The sequence below is a fragment of the Protopterus annectens genome, chromosome 12.part0 (genome assembly GCF_019279795.1).
Source record: "Protopterus annectens isolate FY-2018-M chromosome 12.part0, PAN1.0, whole genome shotgun sequence".
Lineage (NCBI taxonomy): Eukaryota > Metazoa > Chordata > Ceratodontiformes > Protopteridae > Protopterus > Protopterus annectens.
In genome coordinates this window covers 1,428,836,560-1,428,857,834 of record NC_056746.1, presented here as the reverse complement: position 1 = coordinate 1,428,857,834, position 21,275 = coordinate 1,428,836,560, and the positions used below count along the sequence as shown (strand labels likewise).

At 42.5% G+C, this 21,275-nt stretch overlaps 1 protein-coding gene across 1 annotated transcript in view; it reads right to left on the bottom strand.

Annotated features, from left to right (window-relative positions):
• The window catches only part of CCHR12.PART0H17orf67 (chromosome chr12.part0 C17orf67 homolog), an 83,011-nt gene that overhangs the window by 8,352 nt on the left and 53,384 nt on the right, over window positions 1-21,275 (bottom strand). The window lies entirely within an intron of this gene.

The following is a 21,275-nucleotide window of genomic DNA, read 5'->3' as shown; positions in this document are numbered from 1 at the left end:
AGGATTATGTGCACTATAGTCACAGTACTGAACCACTAAGCCATGACAGCATTTCGCTGGCACAGACACAACTTAAGTCACTCACACATACCAGTTGGGGGGGGGTCACATACCTAACAGTCACAACCAGCAGGACAATTGTAGACAAACCCAAATGCAAACAAATACCGTATCATGCCCTCTGAAGAGGCATATGAGTAACCTCCCCCCAGGCCTATGCAGACAGATAACTGCAGGCCAGGCAGTGTGATGTGGGTTGGGTAGGCTATGAAGTCACAAACTAATATGCGTGTAATTGGAAGCAAAGGTCTGTAGTACGGTGGTATGTCTCAAGGCAGTACGATAAGCAAAAGTACAGACTGAAATGGAGTACCTGACATAGCAGTACAGGCCTAGCAAATGTCTATAGGTGTCAGATGTACCCCTCATCCTATGCATACCCACAGTAACAATCAGGTGTGCCCCCCAAGGGTGGAAATATACAAATAATAGCTGTCCCCCCTGTATGTAGAAATGTTGATAAGTCTATGCAAATTGACTCATGGAAACCCAGCAGGCACAGCGTGCTTCCTGTCGATGTACAACACAAAGGTGAGCCCTGAAATAAAAAACAACTTGATTTTTCACGCACATATAGTACATATGCCCATAGTGGGCATGCTCACACACTTAAACAAATTTAGCAAATTTCACTCAGCAACATACTGAAAGGTCATACTGAGCATGCTCACACACAAACAAATGAAGCAAATGTCAGTAAACAACATACTGAAAGGTCATACTGGGCATGCTCACACACTTAGGCCATGTCTGAGTACAGCAGTGGGCCACACATATCTGGCAGTTGCAGTTCTTACTCCAGACACTTGTCACTATTCACCAATCCTGCCTTGTGCACACAGTGATATGAAAACAGATCCATATAATATATTGGACCCCTTTCATAGTCAAACTATGTACTACAAGTACTTAAGTTGTTCAAAGAAAGTGAAAATCCAAATAAGATCAATAAATCTCCGATCAGTATCATCAAGAAACAATGAGCACTCCTAACATTATCCAAGCCATGTTCTGGCAAAATATTGCCAAAGAGTCCATAGAGAACCATGAAGCTTTCTTTAGCTATGTCATAAATATCAATGTAAACTCATATATGTTCTGAGTCAGTGCAAAGTGTAAATGAATACATGTACATGACTGACACTGCCAACATCTTGTCAGACAGGTTCATACATATTTACCCCACTCTCACTGATAAAAGGGCCCATTACCATACCTGGAGATTGTGAAAAGCCAGAAATCACATATACAATGGTTAAACAGCTCTATCCAAACCTAAAAACACGGTGTCTATGGGATGACATGGTGTCCCTGGCTGTGTCATATGTGAACTCCAAAACAAACAGACCCTGCACCTGAACAGTCTGTTGAGACTCACCCTCTGTACAGGATATGAAACTGTTGAATGGGTTACAGCAACGTTTGGCACACTTCACAAGTGTTGGTGCACAACAGACCATGGGAAGTATTGTCTTATAAGCCTAATAAGTCTGATCTGCAAGGCCATGGAGTCCATCATTATGGAACTCATAAACAGAGCCATTGGGAGCCTATAAACACCCAACCCTACCCATTTTGGTTTGGTCAGGGGCAGATCATGGTCCCTAAACCTGCTGGACAGTTTTCAAGGCAGTTACCCAGGACATACATCAATTAAATGAGCTACACATGGCCTACATAGACCTTGAAAAGCCCTTTGCCAACATCCCACACACATGTCGTATCCACAAAATCAACAACCTGTGCATAAAAATGTATGTCATCTGATGGATTGCCAATTGGGGCACAGATAGATCCCACAAGGTAAGAATTGTGGTCTCCCTATTGGACTGTAAGCTCGTAATAACTGCTGCCCCCATGGGTCAGTGCTGGAACCCCTCCTGTCTGGTGTATACATTTCAAAAATACAGTCAAACACATGAGGGCTATGGTTAGCAAAGTTTGTGGATGACTGCAAAGAGGTTGCCATAATCGATGTTTGGGACAACAGAGACATCCTTAAAAAGGGTCTCAGTCAGATAGATGTGGTGTCAAAATTATGGCCTCAAGCTACAGTCATACAAATACCACATAGGTGCCAACACCCTAAATATGGAGGTAATAACAAGGGATCTATGGACACATGTGGATAGTCATCACTACTTCCAGAAACACATTCACAAAGTGGTTAGAAAATCATGCTATATGTTCCCACACATTGCCATGGTCTTTGCATGAAGGTCAAAGGAAGTTCCCTCTACTCATCAGTCATCAGACCCATCAGAGAGTATCAAGGCACACTTGTGATGAATCTGACTAGGCACCTTCAGCAGCTGGAAAGACCATTGAAGTACCTCAACAAGAGGATTACTGGCCTCAGGCAGTTGCCCCATGCAACAAGACTGAAGTTAACTCAATCTGTACTCTGTTGCATACTGTCTACTCAGGCGATCTCTGCCCAACAGACAGGTCCATGTCCAATGCAGAACTGATGTACATGCACTAACTGAAGTAAACCCAAGCTCACTGTGCCAAATGCTCTAGGGATATCATCATCACAACAATAAATAGAACATGTTGGAGGGATACATTACTAACCCACAGACTTCCCTTGCTTTGGAACAGGCTCCCAACCTACATTAAGCTGAGTCCCTCACTGAGACTCTTCCAGAGGAGCCTTGATGAGTGTATGTGAAACTTAACTGTCACACCATGGATCATTTCATCAGCTCTACTACACAGAGGCCTAGAGAACTAACCCCATGTGTGGTGATAGCTGCACACTCTGACCATACTAATATATGCCTTCAGGCAGACAGCCTATTACCTACATATATATATATATATATATATATATATATATATATATATATATATATATATGTAGGGGAACACTGTATAATAAGCCAAAGATGGATGGGCAGAGATGCAGAGATGTGTGTAAGAGGGTGACCATGACAGGGAGCCATCCCGGACTGTCCCACCTATTACACATCCTAATGGCACAAAAGGCATGAGGTGCGCATCTCACCCACTGTACATAACAGCCACCAGTATCTGTAAACATTACAGTGTATGTGGTGCATGCGCCTGCTGTACAACATGACTGTACAATGAAGTATACATCTACTACCTGTAGACATGTACCTGTCACATAGGTTCATAGGTATGTAGTAGACTATCTTCACGAAGGCATATAATAGCCTAGGCAAGTTGTGCAGCTTTCACCACCCAATTAGGTAGTCTCCTAAGCCCTAGTTCTAATAGTCAGTGCCCTAAACCCCTTTCTAGTGGGGCTGCTGATGTGATGCCTGGCGTGAATTGTCTGTTTCCCATCCACGCATCAAGGTTCCTACTGAAGAGTGTCAGCGAGAGGCTCTGTCTGATGTACATTGGGACTCTGTTCCACAGGAAGGCAAGTGTCTAGGATGGTACTTTATCCCACCAGCATGTTATATTCATTGTTGTGATGAGATTCATATCCCTGGAGTGTGTAGTGCAACTCAATTTTGTGATCCTTAGATGGAGCATGTTCAACAGTTATGTGTTGGACATGGCTCTGTGTTAGGCAGAGTGTGCCTCTGAGTAGGCGGTATGCAACGGAAAACAGATTTAGTTTTACTAGTTGTGTTGCATAACACAGCTGTTTGAGGCCAGTAATCCTCTTGGTGAGGTACCTCTGTGGTCTCTCCAGCTGCTGGATATGCTTAGTCAAGTACATTCAAAATGGTGCATTGTACTCAATGATGGGTCTGATGACTTAAGAGTCGAGGGCCACCACTACCTCTTTTGATCCTGATGCAAACCCTTTGTTGATGAGGTGGGCCACATAGGATTTCCTAATCACTTTGGCAACATGGTTGTCAAAGGAAAGATGACTATCTACTTGTGTTCCCAGATCCCTTATTACCTTGTCAGTTTTTAGGGGGTAACACCTATGTGGTAGTTTGTGGGTACTTTGTTTTCCCCAAAGGGGATTACTATGCATTCTTTCACATTGAGCTTGAGGCCATGATTCTGACACCACACGTCTGTATCATAGAGTCCCTTCTGGAGAATATTTGTGTCATCCAAGGAATCTATTATGGCAAACACTTTACAGTTCCCAGCAAAATTAGTCAACCACAACCCTCCTGTGATGGCATGTACTTTTGAGAAGTCTATACCAAACAGGAGGGACCACAGGACTGAACCCTGGGGGACACCAGTTGTTACCAGTGTAGAGTCTGACATGTAGCCAGCAACTCTTAATTTGTGGGATCTATCTGTGAGCCAGTTTGCAATCCATCTTCTGATGTATGGATTCATGCCCAGGTTGGTGAGTTCATCTATGATACCTGACTGGGGAATGGTGTCAAAGGCCTTAGTGAGGTATAGGTAGGCTGTGTGGAGCTCCTTTCAATCATCTGTAGCCTGGGTAACTGTCTCAAAGAAATCCACCCAGTTCAGGAGGCGTGACCTGCATTTGACGAAGCCAAACTGGGTGTGCTCAACTGTGTGAAGGTTCCCAATGTCTTTATTGTTGACTTCCATTATGATTGGTTCCATTGCCTTGCAGATCAGACTCATCAGGCTCATACAGCATGAATGCCAAGGGTCTTTGTGGCCCCACCCCTGTGGAGTGGGAAGAACGTTACTGTGCAACATTCTATGGGTACATATCCTGTAGAGAGGATGAAGAGAGAGGTGTAGGTATCCTTGATGAAAATGGATACATCCCCACCTTATGTGCTATGATCCAGGTTCTGATGCTGGAAGGTATCGAATGAGTAGTCAATGCTTCATTGGTCCAATCTGACCATAAGCTAACTACCCTTCATATCCACGTTCTGCCCCCACCCCTCATTAAGGAAAGTATGTTAAAAAAATTTCTCCAAAGCCAACTTCATGCTTCTTAAGACAGAAGTGGTGAACTTCATGAAACCCATGCAGATGGACAATACAGTTACGACTACTGAATCCTACACAATTGCACTTTATAAGCACTTACATGAGTGCATGGATTGTGCTATCCCAAACAGAACCAAGACGCTATCCTCCAAGAAAAGGAAGCCAATCTGGTGGTCCCCTTCCATAAACAAACTGTACAACAGAAGGAAGAAATTATTGCAAAAGAGGGTAAAATCCCATGAGTGGAGGAGCTCACTGATCAGCCTCAGTAAGAAGCTGCGATCCCTGATAAAATCCTCCAAAGCTAGTTAGGAAAAAAAATCGCCACTGATTGTAAAGACAACCACAAAGCATTCTATAGCTATGGCAAGAATCTCAATGGCAACACTCAGATCTGCTCTGAGTTACAGCACAATGGTACTAAATATACAGACCCAACTGATATTGCCAACATCCTGGCAGATAGATTCAGTGCTAACTTTATCCCCCTCTCACCCATGAGAGAGCCCATCTCTTTATCGGAAGAATGCAAAGTTCCTGTCATCATGGCTGCACAGGTAAAGACCACACTCTCCAAAGCCAGGAACACAGCATCCATGGGACCAGACAACATCCCAGGCTGCGTTCTACATGAACTACAGAATGAACTGGCACCACACCTAAGTACCATGTTCAGTCATAGCCTCACCTCAGGCTTTGTGCCTGCTGAATGGCGCACAGTGACGGTTATCCCACTACACAAGGAGGGAGATACCACGGACCCTGGGAACTAGTGCCCCATTAGCCTGATGAGCCTGGTCTGCAAGGTCATGGAATGTATCATCATGGAACTTATAAACAAAGACACTGGTAATCTCCAAACTCTGGACCCCAACCAGTTCGGGTTTGTAAAAGGCAGATCATGTCTCCTAAACCTGATAGACTTCTTTGAAGCAGTCACCAAAGCCATAGACAAGGGTAAGGTGGTTCACACAGTCTAGCTAGATCTTGTCAAGGCTTTCGACACCATCCCTCACTCTGGAATTATAGATAAACTCACTAAACTAGGTATAAATCCCTATATGTCACAAAATGGGTTGCCAACTGGCTCACTGACAGAACCCACACTGTGAAAGTAGAAGACTCCAAATCCGACCTCAGACCAGTCCTGTCCTGTTTGGTATCTACTTCCCTGAAGCACAGGCTAACACAGAAGGTCTTTGGCTAATAAAGTTCGCAGATGACTGCAAACTAGGAGCCATAATCGAAACTACTAACGATGTGGACATCCTACAAAAGGGTCTCACTGAGACAGATACCTGGTGTCAAAGCCATGGCCTCAAGCTCAATGCCAAAAGGTGCATTCTCATCCCCTTTGGTAAAAACTCTGTACCCATGAACTACAACATAGGCGGTAGTATACTTAAAACTGAAAGTGTGATAAGAGACCTTGGGACACAGGTGGACAGTAGTCTCTCCTTTGATAATCACATCGCCACAGTAGTCAGGAAATCTTTCTACGTGGCACACCTCATCAAAAAAGGTTTCTCATCCAGGAAAAAAGAGGTCATTGTTCCCTTTTGGTATGTACCTCACAAGACATCTACAACAACTGAAAAGGCTGCAGAAATACCTCACAAAGAGGATTACTGGCCTCAAACACATGCCCTACACAGACCGTCTCAAAAAACTCCAGCTTTACTCTGTTGCATATCGCCTACTCATAGGTGATTTCTGCCTAACATACAAAGCTGTGTCAAACCTAGAGCTGTTGGACAAGCTCCACTTAAAGAAATCGCAATCCCACTGAGCTACACGGTCTAGGGACCTAAACCTTGTTACCACAATAAACAGAACATGCTGGAGGGATAGATTCCTGTCCCAGAGACTTCCCATACTCCGGAATAACTACCTATCTATATCAAACAAAGCTCCTCATTACCACTCTTCAAGAAAAATCTTGATGATTGGATGGGAAATAGGAAATTCACCCCGGGGATCACTTCTGTGTCTCTGCTCGACAGTGGCACAGGAAAATAAATTTCTTGGGTTGCAAAAGCCTAGTACCTACCTATGAACCTATGAACCTATGAACCTTTGAGCCTTGCCTAAAAAAGGTAATATGGGGACAGCAGGAGCCATGGCCAGTATTCAGAAGCATAGGGGTGACAGGTACAAACCATCTGTAGTGAAGCAATGAGGCTTGTCTATCATGTCATCACAGGCAGACAGAGACTGGATCCCCTTTGAATGACACAAGAAGCTCAGCCAATTGTTGAAGTTTATCGTCTTTCTGTTATATTGCAGTATCATGTAGGTGAAGGTAAGATGCTACTCAAGGTCAGGGTCATACCAGCCTGGGCTACATGATCATAGAGCTACTATATATCTCTTGTCATGTTGTCCTGGGAGGTATGTCTCAGATCATTCACACTGACATGTACAAAGAACACATCATATATGTACCTGTTCTGGAGTGATGCAAGTGCTTGTGTTATGTGGCGGATCATAGCACCTGACAGACAACTGACAGTAACCTTCCCCTTCTCTAGCCAAGTGAGTAGAACATCTGTGTGCCTGACTATGAAGTCACCTATTACTAGTGTGTTGGGTATGTTTTTTTGACTTAGGGCCTGTTGTGAGGCACACTACTTTGGTGTATTATGTGTTTTCTGGCGTGTGCTTGGAGGTGCATGTTGCTTGCTTGTCTGCTTAGGAGGACACTCTCTCTTTTTCAGATTAATATTTGTATTCTCCAAGTATGGTAATGTGTATTTATGTGTGTGTTTTGCTGGTGCTTATATTGTAGATCTATGTGAGACTGCTGGTGTTGTGGTTGTATGACCCTACTCCTCTTGACTGTATTGTCCAGTATTGGGTTGACAGAGCTTAGCCACTGGTTTGACCCTGTGTGTGCCAGCATGTGGTGCATCAACCCATATATGATATGGTCATGGCCTATACATACAATACACTCACAATACACCTAATATGATAAGCCTGCTGAGGTTAGCAAATGTGAAAAAAACCTTTGAGCAAACTGTCAGCAAGTAATGTCTGTATTGCACCCTGTAACTCCTTATTGCTTGCTGAAGTGTAAAGACGTACTTAGTTTGGATTAAAAACCCCGCACTTGCCAACTATGTGTGTGTGTGTCTGTCTCTCCCTGGGGAGAGAGCAACCTTTTTGGAGACTACTCACATCCCTTAAAAGTAGTATACTCATCTTTGTCAAGTCTGATGATGTCACTATCCTACAAATATACCTGTGGAAAGCTGCAATCCTAGTAATGTGTATAGCGTGTTATATAAATGTGTACTGCTGTAGTATCAAAATGCCATTTGATAGGGGTTTGAATCTTGCACTAGCCAACTGTGTGAGTGTATGTGTCTCTCTGTGGAGGAGCAACTTTTTTTGGAGACAATTCACATCCCTTAAAAGTGGTATACTCATCTTTGTCAAGTCTGATGATGTCACTATCCTACAAATATACCCGTGGAAAGATAACATCCCAGTAATGTGTATAGCATGTTGGGTAAATGCCTACTGGTGTAGTATCATAATGTAATTAAGTAGGGGTTTGAATCCTTCACTTGCCAACTGTGAGTGTGCTTGCCCCCTTAGAGAGGAGCTGCTTTTTTGGAGACTACTCACACCCCTTAAAAGTGGTATACTTATCTTTGTCAAGTCTGATGATGTCACCATCCTACAAATATACCTGTGGAAAAAAAACAAATCTCTGTAATGTGTATAGCGTGTCATATAAATTCATGCTACTGTCGTATCATAACATAGCGAAGTAAGGGTTTGAATCCTGCACTTGCCAACTGTGTATGTGTGCCTTCCCTGAGGAAGAACAACATTTTTGGAGAATACTCACACCTCTTAAAGGTGGTATACTCATCTTTGTCAAGTCTGACGATGTCACCATCCTACAAATATATCTGTGGAAAAGAAACAGCCTGGTAATGTGTACAGCATGTTGTGTAAATGTGTACTACTGTAGTATCATAATGTAGTTAAGTAGGGGTTTGAATCCTGCACTTGCCCACTGTTTGTGTCTTCCTGAAGAGAAGCAACCTTTTTGGAGAATACTCACACCCCTTAAAAGTGGTATGCTCATCTTTGTCAAGTCTGATGATGTCACCATCCTACAAATATACCTGTGGAAAAAAGAAATTCCAGTCCTGTGCATACTGCGTCGTGTAAATGCATATTGCTGTTGTATTATAATGTACTTAAGAAAGAGTTTGAATCTCTCACTTGCTGACTGTGTGTGTTTCAGGTGTGGGAGAGTGTGTGACACTGTTGGTCAATATGGAGTGGGTTTTGATTTTTCTAGTGTATGACATATCATAATGACAACTGTATGTGCATTACAAATATAAGGTAGCTGTGGGGCAAAGCCATATACATAGATGTGACCGCAATTATTTCATAGGTGGGTACTCTGTTTTCTCCATGAAGCCATCTGTTATCTTTGCCAGAGCATACTGGTGCTTTCCAGACCTTAGGTCACTTCTGTATGCTAGTGACAAGCTTAGCCACTGCAGTGATCCCTGGGCTACGTCTTCTGTTTCACATCCACTCATCACAGTTTCTATTGAAGACTGTGAGTGAGGGTTTATGCTTGAGGTATATTTGAATCCTGTTCCAAAGCAAGCAAAGTCTGGCAAAGATGACTAATCATAATAGGTGTGCAACAACCTCTGTGGATCTGCATGCAAACCCTTTATTGCTTATGTGCTCCACAGAGGGATTTCCAAAACCCTTTGGTAATGTGATTATCAAAGGAGAGATGAGTAAACACATGGCTCTATGTATACATTAGTACCTACCTATGTTGTACTCTGGGGATACTTTGTTTTCTAAAAGTGGATAACTATGCTTTCTTTGGCTTATAGATTTACAGCATGAGTTTGACACCAGGTATCTGTCTCTATGATACCCTTTTGGAGGATGTGTGTGTCATCTGGAGAATAAAGTATAGCTCACAGTATGCATTTTCATCAGACGTGGGCAGACATATCCCTACTGTGTTTGCTCGTACCTAAGAAAGCTATATGTCAAACAGGAGTGGTCCCAGGACTGAGTGCAGGTGAATACCACTTGTTAATGGCATAGAATTGTACATGGAGGCTGCAGATGTTACTGTGTGTCCTACATCTGTGCGTCAGTTGTCAATCCATCATCTAACAATCGTTTATGTTCAGTGTGTTGAGGTTATGTATAATACCAGCATGTGGGATGGGTATGAATTGCTGGTGAGCTATAGCTTGGCTGTGTGGACCTCTCCTCCCTCACCTATAGCCTTGTTAACTGGCTTGAAGTCTACTATGTGTAGGAGCCATGATCTGGCCTTTAAAAAACCTAAGTGGGCATGGTGCAGTGTTTGCTGGTTCATAATGTCTCTGTTAATGAGTTCCATAATGCTGTGCTCCATAGCCTTCCTGATAACATTTGTCTGGCTTATAGACTGAGAGTTTCCAGGATCTGTTGTAGTTCTACCCTTAATCAATTTATGTTAACATTTGCACTGGGTGTGACGAAGGTGGACAGGTTTAGGAATAAGTATATTAGAGGGTCAGCTGAGATTTGAAGGTTAGTAGACCAAGCCAGATAGGCAGGATTAAGTTGGTTTGTACATGTACTGAGGAGGGATGCAGAGTATATTGGAAATAGATGCTAAGGATGAAGCCGCCAGGTAACAGGAAAAGAGGAATACCTAAGGTGAGGTTTATGGCTGTGGTGAGAGAGGACATGCAGGTGGATGACGTGACAGCGCAAAATGCAGAGGGCAGGAAGAAATGGAAACAAATGATCTACTGTGGTGACCCCTAATGGGAGCATCGAAAAGGAGAAGAAGAAGAAGACGTTGCAGCTCAACCCTTGTGGACTGTGAACACCATTACTGTGCGTCATTCCACAAGTATGCAACCTGTATAGAGGCTGCATCTAGACAGAGTGTTTAGGTGAGTGGTGACTTCATATGTCAGCTTGTGTATAACACAGCCAGAGACACTGTCCAGTACCATTGCCACTGTGGTCTGGACTTTGGTAAAGAGATGTTTTAACTAGAGTGTCTGTGAATCATCAGGTTTTACATTCTTCAGGACTGGAAATGTGGCCCTTGTGTAATGACAAGGTGGTGAAATCCGCATTCAAACTGTCTGACAAGAAATTGGTAATGTCAGTCATATAAGTGCACTTTGTGACCATTTACATTAACTATGACCCGATCTGAGATTTCCCCTGTAGATTATACACAACACTAAAGAAAGCTTTAGTGTTGTCTTTGGAATCCTTGCCATTTTGTATTTTGAAGCTTGCCTTGTATGTTTATTGAGGGATTGTATTTTCACAATGATATTGACCAGAGAAGTTATCCCTTCTTGGTATGTAACTCTTTTTGGTACAACTTCACACCTTCTATTATATATTTAGTTTATGGCAGGGGTCCATGAGACTAATGCACTTTTACTGTATAAGTGAGAATTTCTTGTGTTTGTGAGAGTACGGTCCATGCAACCCTGTAGGTGAACAGTGTGCATTAATAAAGGATTATGCAGCTGGGACAGTGTTAAACTTAGTAATGCAAACCAATGACAGATAGCAACAACAGCATCACCCACAGCACAGTGTCAACCCGTGTCTTACACACACATGTGTACTCAAGTTCCAAAATGTGTGTAGTACAATGCATACTGGCCACCAACAGAAACTATGGAGTGTTAACACTGGCCAATACAGGGCATGTCACCCTGTCCATTTGTCCAATATGCATGTACATGCAGACAGTGCACCACCACCATGTTCACAAATGGACACCTGCAAACCTGTGTTGCACATACCCCACACTTACTGTCCACTGTATAACACATGCTGACACAACTACACATATCAGCCAAGTGGCATATGGGCAAACAAAACACAGTTGGAATAAACACTGGTGAAAACAATACAACATTGCTAATTACAGCTTTAATGCATCATGCCTGCTCAGCTACACCTTCAAGGATATCATTACACTTTACTGCTGACAACATGCTACACATCCAACCATTGCTATACTTTATTAAAGTCACCTTGTGCATCAGCACCATGTTAGCCTGTTCCTGCATCAATGTTACAGATGACAAGAGGTGGCACAGGTTTCATCATATGCACAGGGTGTGTTGTTGGTTTGCCAGAGGCCTACACTGAGCCATACAATCGACATGTGTGTGTGAGTGTGTGTGTGAGGGCCATGAGTACTGTTATGGGCCAATGTTGATGTAATGTGTGCGGGTATGTGTTTGACCTAGGATCTGGTTTATGTGTGTGTGTCTGCATGCACACAGTTCCACCATGTGGCTGCCATATATGGGGATTTGTGAGACAGCTACAGACTGTACCTGGCAAGCTTTACAGATCACCATCGCTGGCCATGGATACGGAACCTGTGCCTGGCAGGGGTGCTACAGACAGTATCAGGTACTAATCCAGATTTGGTACTATCCGAAGAAGTTGACATATGTCCACTGGATCCAGGTCCCTGCTGGGACTGGCCAGAGCCACGTGCACGTGGTTTGCTAGGATGGTCTATGGACAGGCCCCCCAAACATTGCTGGGGCTGGGGCTGGTACTGGCACTGTGGGAGCGGCTGAGACTTGCTGGATGTCCATGGCAACCTCCAGCTGCTGATGTTGCTGGTATACATCCACGTCCACGTTTCAACCATTCCGTACTGTCCTGACACATGGACATGACATTGTGGAGGAAATCCAATGTCTCACCCCAGTGTCTATTAATGACCTCAGTGTAGTTACGTATGGCACCTGCTAGGTCATGGATACTGTCACTTACAGAGGTGTAATGAGCCGCCTGTGCCCTTAGCCCCTGTCTGGTGTACTGCTCCATTCGTATCTGTGCCTCCATGACAGCCTGGAACATGCATGTGGTAGAAAGAGGTGTGGCATATCCGCCAGGGGCATGATGACCAGCAGTGCTCTGACGAGAACCCCTGGGCATCTGCCTATGTGGTACCATTCCAGACATCTGGCTATGGCTGCTGTGTCCTGATACATGTGCCATAGATACCACACTGTCCTGGCCAGTGCCAACCATACACTGTCCCTCAGCTAAGGGCAATGGTGATGATGGATGTACAGGCAGTATGACTGTGTGCATGGATGGGGTGGAGACTTGTGTACTGTCAATTCGTGGCCCAACAACAGACCCTGACAAACCTGCCTTTGCCTCAACACACCTATCCTCATCATCACTGTCTGTTTCAGTGACATCAGGTTCCCTGCTGTACTGAACCAGCCCCACCTCGGCACCTGTGAGAGGAAAACAGGAAACACACGTTAAGACTGAACATGACTTCAGACCACATGCGCACATGCGTACGTCAATATGTGTACACATGCACACATGCACACGTGCACACATGCATATGTGCGCACATACGCACATGCACAAATGCACACATGCACACACACAAAACTACACTCCTCCCTAAAGCAGACACACACACCAGCAATTACAGAACATACACAATAGCAGGTGATGGTGGGGTACAGTATTACAAGCAAAACAGTCATATCACACATGTCAGCATGCAGGACATGTGTTGCTCAGCAGCATGCAGTGCAAGTGTAGTCAGTCCTTGTTACTAACAGCATACATGGCTTTGATACATGTATTTTATTATTAGGTGATGGCCCTCCCCCGGAAAACAATGCATACATGGACACAACATTGCTGTGCAGGTATTCATAACCCTGTAATGTACTGTGCACCATAACTCACAGGTGTATATACCATTCCTGGATGTGTATCTGTGTGTCAGATAGGTATCCAATGCTGATTACAGCCTCTGTGTCTTTAGCAAATAATTCTGGACACATTTTTAGCACATGCATGGTGAGTATTCACACAACATCATCAGTGGTGCATGGATAATTGATGGAATACCATTCAACCACATACCCAATGTACGGTACTTATGGTGAGTGTAGATCATATTGTGGACATGCCAGTCTCATCCATGACATGGCATGCTAAAACACAACTTCACATTTAAACACTACACATACCCAATATGTGTCATATGACCTATCCACTCAATAGCATCACAAGACATATATGTGTCAGTTGTGCAAATGGTGATTGGTATGCATACTGTTTAGAGGTGCATATGTGTGCACACACACATCATTATGATGTGTAGCAATGACAGCTATGTGTAGTACTGTGGTTACAATAACTGGATGGGGTATAGTACCATAGGCCATCATCATGAAGCATCAGGTGGTCACTCAAGGCTACAAATGTTTCACAAACCAGCACTAATCATGCTGTGTTGGAACTGTACTACCTTGGCTAAATTCACCCATTTCACAACCAGTTGTTACGTGAGTTTGTAAGGAGGCCAATAAGGAGCATTCCGTGACATGAATGTGTAGTGTGTTGCAGAGTGTTTAAATGCCCCAGGATAGGCCTCTACCCTCAAGTATATTATGTGTAATGTGTGGATGAGATTTTGGATACTGGAGTGTGTCTTTACAGAGGGTTTGGGAATCCTTCATGTGTAGCATGTTAAAATGCTCTGTGTATGACATAGATGTGTATGCTATGTGCATGTTGAGTATCAACTGTGCCTATCCAATGGTCACTACAGTCTAGCCACATTTGTTTGAGATGGTCTGGGTATTGCATGTGCTTGAGGCAGCTAATCATATTAGTGAGATGTGCGTGCTCTTACACCAAACATGCACAGCATGCATTATGGGTAGGTGTGTTACGTGTACATGGCCTACACCTTAACTATGACATGCACTTTTTATTTACAATAATAAATGTAGAATACACTCACCAGCATCTGTCCACTACCTTGATGTCACCCCAGAGGGCCCTACATAGAGATGAGACAGTTTGTCAGTGGCCACAACTGTGGCATTGCTACTGTGTGTTTGCAATCTTACAGTACAACAGTTTACATTCACAGGGCTACAGATTATGTTCCAAATGATCAGTATTGCACAACAACAGGCTCCACATCTTTGAACAATACACTCCACATCTCACATATGCATGATCCGCCAATACAGATAACAGTAGTCTACAGATATGCCATGTTACCTGCATGCTCCATGTGTGGTTGGTGGGTGGCTCCAACCTCCATCATGGTGTATGTCTGCTGCTGTTGTTGTTGGGCAGGTGCCACCAGGCTCATGAGCAGCTCCTCCACTCTGGTGAGGGGGGGTGGATATTAACACCACCTCCTGTTGGAAACTGTTGTCTATGCACATTAGTGGCATGCTGATGGACATGTCTGAGAAGATCACTGCAGTGGTGGCGTACCTGCTCATATGTCTGGTTATGCAGGCCTACCTCATTGACCCTGCAGACAACATCTTGCCACACTGCAGTATGCTCCTGCTGGTCCTGGCTGGTTTGTGAGAACATGTGATGGTAGTGCTGAATCATACTGCTAGTAATAATATCATCTTCAGCACTATGGTAATTCAGGTTCCTGCGATGGGCCATGATCCCTGGAAGACATAAATACAAAAATATGACTGAGCAAGTCATATGGCATATTTAATATTATACAGTACAGATATCACTGAACTGCCATATATAACAACATATAAGCTAACCGAGAGTGAAACACTGTAACTGCCACTTATCACTGCTCACCCCACAACTGCTTGAAAGTGCCTTGCTCACTCTATCTAATGAACCATGTTCTGCACAGCAGCAAAATAAAATCACTATATAAGACTATACAAGAGTACCTGGCACACTGTATGCAACACGATGCACCACCTAGCCACAGCAGATATACATCAAGCTGATGTATAAAGAAATATATCATCCATCACAATGAGTGTAAGGTCCAGTAAATGTATTACTATTATACCACACAACTTGTTAATGCCAAACCCGTGGCCAGAATATGTGCACAATTGGGAATATAGGTCACATACTGCTGTAGTCCACTATGAATGTTGCTAGATACGCAGTTATATGTTTTACCACACAATATGTCAAAGGACATGTTACAGACATAACCACACACACATCAGACATAATTATAGGACACAAAGGTATGACAACCCAGATAAGCTTTCAGTGTGTACTATACAGTACTGTGTGTCAGTATTTACACAACCTTAATCTTGAGAAATGTAATCTGTGATGAATACAGGGACCACACAAAACAGTGGATGCAAGCAATGTGGACATACACCATACTTTGCTGTACAGGCCCAGAGCTTCAAGTAGTACTACAGTACACACAAGAGTTGCATTCAACATCGGTACAAATCAATAATCATAGATGTAGTGCTTTAGCCTCCAATGACACACCCTAGTTAAAACCAAGGGACTTAATCACACTGTATGCAATAGCACTTGTTCTGCCTAGCAACAGAATACACAGCTTTTGCTAAGATCAAAGCAAGGACCCATAATACCATACCAAAACAGTTTCCCACTAAGCTATCCCACAAATACACATCTTTGATGTATTCACAAACATACTGACCATCACAGTCAGTCAACAGTACAGAGAATCTATTGCAAAAAGTAGATGTAGGTGTGTATGAGTATATATAAATCTACATATAGATATATATATTATGAGTATATATAAATATATATATATATATATATGTGTGTGTGTGTGTGTGTGTGTGTGTGTGTGTGTGTGTGTGTGTGTGTGTGCATATATACATATACACATCCATTTGTCTACATATACATATATATGTAGGCACATATACATTTCACCTTTCATAGTGAGAATATCAATTATATAAATGATGTAAGATATACTGTAATGTAATAAAATTGCACAGTCTTGGGATAAATGCATTGAAGGTGTTCACAGCCCAGGTAGCTTTAGCAGGCCTTACTGGCTTCAACATTGTAAACTGAACAAACCACCCACAGTATTTAACCACCACATGTCATATACCAGCACTGTATGCTGTCTTGTTTGTCACACACTAAAACCTACATACAAATATGCGCATACTAACCTTCACCAACATATATATCTCCCCCCTTCACAAACAGTTGCAGTATGTCCCCTGCTCTATGCACATATACAGATGTGAATATATATGACACATATATATTTCTCCGTATGCGTGTGGCATGCACACACAAGGTCCACACTGTTGTAAGTCCCTGGACCTCACAGCTGAACTATTGGGCCTTGCTGCAACACAAACAGGTGTCACATATGAACACACACTAACATTAGGGGGGTTATATATGGCAACAGAAGCTAGATAAGCATACTAGAATGCTACAGCAGTTGCCAATGCTAAGCTACACTTTAATATGACTATCATGCATGTGTTGTTCTGTCACACCTATGTTTATATAATGTTAGCACTAATCCTCCCAACAGCCATTGGCCACACTACTGTACAGAACACAGATAACATGGATCAGATCTTTGACATTTAATGCTGAGCTACACATTTCACAGGTATGTCCCACTACCCACAGGTACACACTGTACTGTCCATAGCAGTAGTTAAGCAGAACATCTGTGCATAAAGAAGTACTGCTGCCACATATGAATGGTTCACATTATGTAGACTATTCTTCAATAACATCTACTACATGCCAGTAAATACATATGAGTCACATAGTTTTCCTTTGTATGATTTGGTAATAGTTATTTTTCCTTTTCTCTGTCTCCCTCTCTTTGTCTCTCTCTCTCTCTCTGTCAGTCTCTGCAATAGAGTGATTGAGTTTGTTGGCAGAGATTGCAGCCTGCTTTTGTAGGAATTTGCACATGAGCATGTGATGGCCTCTGCACCAATTAGTGGCCACCATTTGCTAAATGCATGCAGCCTGCTGTGTAGTAATTGCAGTAATCACTGCCATAGCAACCCAGTACTATAAACTGCTGACCCATGTAGGCATGGCCCTTTCAGCTTTCCAAGATGGAGATCATCCTTATTTGCTGTGGACACATTGCCGGCCTTAGGCATAGGCCAACTAGGCGGCCGCCTAGGGCGCCACTGTAGCAGGGGCACTTTTTCAGTGTTTATTTGATGTGAGTAGACCAGGATGGGGGCACCAGGTGGTGTGGTGGGGGGGTGCCATGGAGCCCTTTTGCCTAGGGCACCAGTCGACCTAAGGCCGCTCCTGGACATCATTGTTTAAGACAGAAGGTTGGTATACTTCTTATATCAGAAGCCAGGGGTGTAGCCAGAGATTTACATTTTGTACTCAGACCTAATGTTGCTCCTTCCAGTACCCACTTGTCAAAATGCTACCCCAAGATACATGGAAAGATGTACTTTCTTTTCAACTGTTACAATTAACTGCCATACAAAGCTAGTTATTGAGATGTATTCCTTTGGCACAATAATTGTTTGTGAACTGCTATACTGTGAATATTCATTTACTCAGTTCTAAACAGTTTGTGCTTTTTTAGTGTTGACATTAACACAAGCTGCTCAGAAAAACTGGACACGTTTCAGTACTGTGAGTATGCTTACCTACATCCTTGGTAGACCCTGCACACACAGGTATATTCTACATTTGGGTAGGGTTGCAGAAGTACAGAGAGCATAAGTAGTATTGTGTGTATTTTATCTTGCTGGACTTACAGGGTTGCTGTGTACATGTTAGTTTATCAAGGCAAGTAGTCTGTCTGTGTAACTCCCAACTGTGGACCTATCCACATGATAGCCAAATAATAGCCTGTTATTTTTTGTCTGTGCACCACACAGATTTTTTCAGCAATAGAGCGACGGCATTCTTACAGTTGGTTGCTACCAGTACATGGCTACATCCATTTGTATTTCAGTGTTGTATTCCTACATAAGGGTATGCTTCCAAAACTCCTTCCAAAGCTATTTGCACAGTGCTTAACAGCAGAAAGGCTGATATGCCTCTGTGTTTCTGCCTCTGCCAGACCTCTCAACCAATCAGGTACATATTTGAACAGAATAAGCTCCAGGCCACCAACAGGATAAAAAATTCCACAGCTTTTAATAAATCCAACAAAACATGAGCGCTTTCGTCTCAATGCAAGACTTCATCAGATAAAACAGTACTAGTGCTACACTTGTTATATATAATACCCTGTGACCTAAACAATTAAAATTTTAAAGTGCAGAAAAAATCGTGGCGGAACACAGCTTGAAGTCCAAAATGAATTTAATAAAAGCACATAAAACTCAGACACAGAAATCTCCAGGAAGAATGAGCACTTTCGGGTAACACCCTTCATCAGATTAACAAACATTCTCATTCTAACAGAATTTAAATACACTAACTACCAATAAAATTTAATAAAATCAGTAACAGACCCGCCTATTCCTAAGGACGGGCTTCATTGGAACATTTTCATTTAAACCTGGAGTCCTATGAGCCATAAGCTAAATTATCCATTTGGCTTCTATTAATTCAGTATGTTGTTTTTTATCACCCCCCCCCCTACTACTCAGCTTGATATTTACAATGGCTCTAAACTTAAAAAAATATGTGGGATTCTGTTCAATGTGTTTAAACAAAGCATTATGTACATCACCATTTCTGATAGAACTAAGATGTTGCAAAATCCTGACCTTGAAAAGACAATTGGTTTTTCCCACATAAAAACCACGCGGCATAGTTGACACTCTGCTAAATAAACAAGGTCTTTTGTCCTACAGGTGGCTCTAGCCTTAAATTCAAACAGCTTACCCATGACAGGATGTATATAGATAGTATTCTGATCAATGTGAGTACAAGCTTTACAATTGCCACAAGGAACACTACCTGATTTACTCTTAAAAGGAAGGGAATGAAAATGTCTTTCTTTGCCAAGAATTTCCTTAAGGTTCTTGTTTCTCCTAAAGCCAAAAATAGGCTTGTTCCCAACAATAACTTTGGTACCTTCTTCACTAGTCAAAATATTCCAGTTTTTTGCTACTATATCACATATCCCCTTAATATTGCTACTATATGTGAACATAAACTTAAACCCTGGTGCTTCACGTCTGTTCCGAGGACCATCGTAGGTGTTATTCGATAGCCAGGGTCTAAATCTCCTCCTATTAGATGCTGCTTCAGCACCTATAACCTTATTAATGATGGTAGATTTGTATCCTCTATCTACAAAATGCCCTTGCAACCTGGCTACCTCATCTTCATATTGTAAATCATCTGTACAAATCCTCGACAACCTACCTAATTGTTATCTTTAGTCCTGGAAAACAATGTTTTTTTAGGCATACAGCAGGCTTATAGACAGGCACAGGGGGTGGCAATGGGTACCCCCTGTGCCAACACCTATGCAAATGTGGTCTTGTCCTATTGGGAGAAGACATCGTTTATGAGGGATGTCAGGTGGTTACAACATATCGAGCTGTATAAACATTTTGTAGATGACATTTTTATTTTGTGGAAAGGGGATAGAGATTCCTTGGACACCTTTGTCACATATTTACACTCCACCATTACCTTTCTTAGATTCACGGTTAACTGTTCATATTTAGCTATGGAGCTTTTAGATACGTATATAGAACAAACACCTAAGGGGTTTTCTTCTCGCCTGTACAGAAAGGATTGCTGGAAGAATACACTTTTGCATTTTAACAGGATGCACCCCAGGTTTACATTTCCTAACATCATTCAGGGACAAATAGGTAGGTTGTCGAGGATTTGTACAGATGATTTACAATATGAAGATGAGGTAGCCAGGTTGCAAGGGCATTTTGTAGATAGAGGATACAAATCTACCATCATTAATAAGGTTATAGGTGCTGAAGCAGCATCTAATAGGAGGAGATTTAGACCCTGGCTATCGAATAACACCTACGATGGTCCTCGGAACAGACGTGAAGCACCAGGGTTTAAGTTTATGTTCACATATAGTAGCAATATTAAGAGGATATGTGATATAGTAGCAAAAAAACTGGAATATTTTGACTAGTGAAGAAGGTACCAAAGTTATTGTTGGGAACAAGCCTATTTTTGGCTTTAGGAGAAACAAGAACCTTAAGGAAATTTTTGGCAAAGAAAGACATTTTCATTCCCTTCCTTTTAAGAGTAAATCAGGTAGTGTTCCTTGTGGCACTTGTAAAGCTTGTACTCACATTGATCAGAATACTATCTATATACATCCTGTCATGGGTAAGCTGTTTGAATTTAAGGCTAGAGCCACCTGTAAGACAAAAGACCTTGTTTATTTAGCAGAGTGTCAACTATGCCGTGGTTTTTATGTGGGGAAAACCAATTGTCTTTTCAAGGTCAGGATTTTACAACATCTTAGTTCTATCAGAAATGGTGATGTACATAATGCTTTGTTTAAACACATTGAACAGAATCCCACACATTTTTTTAAGTTTAGAGCCATTGTAAAT